Below are 5,184 nucleotides of genomic sequence, written 5' to 3'. Positions count from 1 at the left end.
GTCCAGCCGGAGCAGAAGCGCACCCTCGGCCGGCCGCCTCTTCCGTTGCGCCAACGCGCAGCAAGCCAATCCAAGCAGGCTGGGGGCGGCCCGAAGGCCTCGTGTCCAATCAGCTCCCTGAATCGAGATGGAGCGACCGCGCCTAGGTCCAATGAGAGGCCCCCAGGGCGGGGCGGGGCGGAGAGTGGGGGGAGGGGATCCTGGCTCGGCCGAGAAAGAGAAGGCGGTGGTGCTGAGGGGAGAGTGACGGCGGTGCAGCCCAATGGACGCGTGGGTGGAGGGGCCCGCGCCACTCCTCCCACTGCACCTGCCTGCCCGGATGGACAGGTCGGCCCCCCGAGTCCCAGAACTCTCCTGGGACGCCGCCGCGCGCCCTCGAGTGCCGTGCCGCTGCTGCGACCGGTCCTCCCCCAACTCGCGCCCTCGTCCAGGCCAGCAGTGCCCTCGCAGCGTCTGGCCGCCAGTCTTTGACAGACGGATGGGCTTGAACAGCGGGTGACCTTAGCCTTTGACGCCCTGGTCCTCCGCTGCCGTCAAGGCCGCCAGCCCCTCCGCGCTATTTTTGACCACCGCCCCCTCCCCTGGCACTGCCACTGGCGTGTTTGGGCTAAGCCCCCTCCATTCTGCCTGCGTTGGAGAAATGTTCCCGGTACCAGAAGGAATAAAAGGCCTGAGGTTGGTCTCCATGGCAACTGGAAGAAAGAGGTGGGTTATAAATCCTTCGCCACCCTCCTGTGGAGAAGGGGGGGTGTGGGAGTCGGGAAGTAGGGTTGTCTTTTGTAGGAAAGTCTGGACCCTCTTTCTGTGTGGTGCACTGGGGGACATAGAGGGATTCGGTGGCTGCCTTGGAGCCTGGGTTGTTGGGGGTTTTTTAAGTCATCTTATTCTCTTTTTTTTTAGGGTGAGAACATGGTCACCTCTAGCCCTGAGATTACTGACCTCTCACACCTACCGAAGGCCCTTCCAAGCATCCCTTCTCCCAGAGGTTACCCAAGCCTGGAATGATCCCGCCCCACTCTCTACCCCCAGGGCATTCCCTTACTCCATGAGGTTTAATGGGACGGTGAGTTTATCTTGCTCGCTAATTATTTCATAAGTGCCTCCCCTGGGAGACTGTAATGTCCGTTGGGTAATAGCCCTTGTTTTCTTCACCTTTTCTGTAACGATTGCTAGTAGCAGCCGAACAAGAATGATGAGCTTCTCTCTTGCTTGTTGAAGAGAATTACCATACTCACTCCAAACTAGCTCCCCTCACTAGGAATACTCTGGAAACCCTGTTTCCTAACTATGGAAGTTCTAGCTTCTGCGGGAAGCAACCCCAGATGGATCCTACAAGAACCAAGAACACATAGCTACTCTTCTAAATCTCAGTGCCCAGCATTGCCTGCCTTTCTGCCTCCTCCTCCCCAAAAATATATATTATCCTCCTTGGCTGAGGGACTTTTCATCCAAGTCTCTGAGCTCTGATCAATCGTCCTGAAGAATAAAGAATCAGGGCCGGCCCGGTGGCTTAGCGGTTAAGTGCGCGCGCCCCGCTACTGGCAGCCGGGGTTCGGAACCCCGGGCACGCACCGATGCACCACTTCTCTGGCCATGCTGAGGCGGCATACAGCAACTAGAAGGATGTGCGACTATGACATACAACTATCTACTGGGGCTTTGGGGGGGAAAAAAAAATGGAGGAGGATTGGCAATAGATGTTAGCTCAGAGCCAGTCTTCCTCAGCAAAAAAAGAGGAGGATTAGCATGGATGTTAGCTGAGGGCTGATCTTACAAAAAAAATAAATAAATAAAGAATCATCATCATCTGAGGCTGCCAAGATGAATGAACCTCAACATCAAAACAACACCTGAAATTGTGTAGCATCTTTTTTTCTTTCACAATGTACAGAGTGCCTTTACATGTCACTTACTTCTCCCAAAAGCATTTGGACAGTGAGGCAACAATCCAGAGGCACACGGCTTGAAAAATGACAGAGCCTGGATTCCTGAGAAGTTCGACTACTTTCTGATAACCAAAAGGCACAGATTCAGTGAAATTCCAATAAATTACTGGAAGGCTTTTTCTCCTTTTAAATACATATATGTGTCTTCACTCTAGCGTGAACTTGTTGACAGTCTGGCTATCATTAAAGTTTATCCAAAATAACAGGTGAAACATATACTAATGGCAATTAGGCAAGATGTTTATCATCCTAAGTCAAAAATGCAAGTAAATTGAGCAAAAGAAACCAGACACAAAAGAATACATATTGTATGATTCCATTTATATGAAATTTAACATTAATAAATGATGCTAGAAGTCAGGATGCTGGTTACTTTTAGGGAAGGCGGAGAGAGTAGTGATGAGACTGCTAGATGGGCTTCTAGAAGGCTGATAATGTTTGGTTTCTTTGGTCTGGGTGGTGGTTACGTGGGTGTGTTCACTTTGTAATAGTTCATCAAGATGTTCACTTGATTTACGCACTCTTCTGTATGTGTATTATATTTAAATAAAACTTAATTTTTTTTAGAAAAGAGAAATTGAGGGGCCGGCTTGGTGGTGGAGCGGTTAAGTGCACGCGCTCCACCATGGTGGCCCCGGGGTTTGGATTCCGGGCGCGCACCCATGCACCGCTTGTCAAGCCATGCTGTGGCGGCATCCCATATAAAGTGGAGGAAGATGGGCATGGATGTTAGCCCAGGGCCAGTCTTCCTCAGCAAAAAGAGGAGGATTGGCAACAGATGTTAGCTCAGGGCTAATCTTCCAAACAAAAAAACAAAGAGAAATTGAAGATGTGCCTTGGAGCAAAGTAAACCCATGATTAAGCTTAGATTTTTTTTCAAAAAGCGAAATGAAAGTAGCAATTAAAATGTTGCCTTTCTCTGTGTTTGTTATAATAGTTTATTCTATAGAGAAAATATTATTAAGTTCTTTATCACTTCTCTCAGTTATTTACCCTTGGGGAGAAGCCCATTTTCTGGTGTGCACACCAGATAAGAAGCACAGGGATCATGGTAAGCATAGTGCTTCAGAGGAACTAACCAAATTCTGAAGTAATGACTTGCAAATCTAGAGCTATTTCGGTGACAAAACATACAAAACATACATCTACCATATTAGTTGCCTATTGCTAGGTAAAAACTCCAAAACTTAGTAGCTTAAAACAGTAACAAATAGTATGCATTATCTCAGGTTCTATGGGTCAAGAATGTGGGAGTGACTTAACTGGGTGGTTCTGGCTCACGGTCGTTCATGGAGTTGCTGTCATTTGAGGACATAGTGGGCTGGAGGATCCACTTCCAAGATGGCTTATTCACAAGGCTGGCAAGTGGGTGCTGGCTGTTGGCAGGAGCCCTCAGCTCCCACAACACAGGCTTCCTTCATAAGGTTGCTTGAGGGTCATCATGACATGGCACCTGGCTTCTCCCAGAGCTAGTGATCCAAGAGAAAAGGCAGAAGTTGCAATATCTTTTAAGATCTAGCCTGAAAAGTCATACTCCATCATTTCTGCAATATCCTATTATTACACAGATCAGCACTGTTCAGTTGGGCTGGTACTACACAAGGAGGAGAATACCAGGGGTGAGAAAATCACTGGAGGCCAGCTTGGAGCCCACAGTCTGCCCTCTGGCCCCCAGTGATTCACATCCTCATCTCTTACTACTTTCTAAGAGCAAGGGACAGACCCTCTCTGAGTTTCCATTGAGTTTTCCTGCAGCTAAAGTAGAGCATCAGTGAGGAGTAAAAATTAAAAGTATGATCACAACAGTGCCAGGCTGCAGAGGGTTATAGACCAAGTTCTCTCTCCTCTCATCGGGCTCCATTCGTGCCAGGGAAATGAAAGGTATAGAGCAGGCCCCTTTCAAGCACAAGGGCTTTCTTCCAGAGTATAAGGGTATGGGGAATTTGGGAAAACTCTGCCTACTGTCTCTCCCAAAAGACGAAGATGTGAAGAGCATGAAATTCTTAAGCCCCTAGACATTCTTCAAAGGCCTAGCCCCTGGCCCAGAGTCCACTACTGAAGACGGATAGAGATGTGTGTTACATGTGGTGTGCACACACACAGTATAACTAGCATGTGGCATTCTGGTGGCCTCACCAGAGCTCACAATGAATATGCAAGTATTGCCTGTTTTCACAAATAAGGCTCACCTTGGCTCAGGAGAATAGAAAAAGAAAATTCAAGACAAAATATAATGAGTTTAGGGCCAGCCCCGTGGTGTAGCGGTTAAGTGCACGCACTCCACTGCTGGCGGCCTGGGTTCGGATCCCGGGCGCACACCGACGCACCGCTTGTCAGGCCATGCTGTGGCGGTGTCCCACATAAAGTGGAAGAAGATGGGCAGGGATGTTAGCTCAGGGCCAGTGTTCCTTGGCAAAAAAAAAAAAAAAAAAGAGGAGGACTGGCATGGATGTTAGCTCAGGGCTGATCCTCCTCACACACACACACACAAATATATATATATATATATATATATATATATAATGATTTTAGAACAAAGAGTTTCCTAGATATGAAGATCTATCCCTTCCCAAGTATTGAAAGGGTTGAGGGCCAGCCCCGTGGCTTAGTGGTTAAGTGAGCGCGCTCCACTGCTGGCGACCCGGGTTCGGATCCCGGGCTCGCACCGACGCGCTGCTTCTCCGGCCATGCTGAGGCCGCGTCCCACATACAGCAACTAGAAGGATGTACAGCTATGACACACAGCTATCTACTGGGGCTTTGGGGGGAAAAAATAAATAAATAAAATCTTTAAAAGAAAGGGTTGAAAGTTTCTCTTAGCTTTCAAGCTCAAGTCTTATCTTTGACTAAATATCCCTAATTTTGATACTATTACTAGATAACCAGTAATAGTTTAGCACTTTAGTAGTTGTTAGAAAAGCAATCTGTGCTCAAATAAGTTTGGGAAATATGCGGTATAGTTAAGTGCACCTTAAAGCTTTTAATATGCTGAAGGGCATGATGAATCTCCAAGAGGAGGCTGGGGTATGTAGCTATCTTCCAAATGTAATTGACGATAGAACCGTTTTGTCACGGAATTTCTTCCCCAGACACACGTTGAGAAATTCATCTCTGGGTGTAAAAATCACTTGCATCTCTGTTATGTTAAAGACAATGAAGATCTAGTTCTTTCCATCTTGAAAGCTTGATGGCTAGTATTATTTTCACTCCCAAATAAACCTATTTGTAAAAACATCTG

At 47.5% G+C, this 5,184-nt stretch overlaps 1 long non-coding RNA gene across 1 annotated transcript; it reads left to right on the top strand.

Annotated features, from left to right (window-relative positions):
- Positions 1 to 206: 206 nt before the first annotated feature.
- LOC147914275 (uncharacterized) lies at positions 207 to 2,081 on the top strand. Its single transcript, XR_015555634.1, has 2 exons — positions 207 to 705; positions 901 to 2,081. It is a non-coding gene; the product is annotated as an uncharacterized LOC147914275 (long non-coding RNA).
- Positions 2,082 to 5,184: the final 3,103 nt, after the last annotated feature.

This window comes from Ceratotherium simum, chromosome 21 (assembly GCF_057802395.1).
Source record: "Ceratotherium simum simum isolate JZ-2026a chromosome 21, ASM5780239v1, whole genome shotgun sequence".
Lineage (NCBI taxonomy): Eukaryota > Metazoa > Chordata > Mammalia > Perissodactyla > Rhinocerotidae > Ceratotherium > Ceratotherium simum.
This window is presented reverse-complemented; position numbering and strand designations above follow the sequence as displayed.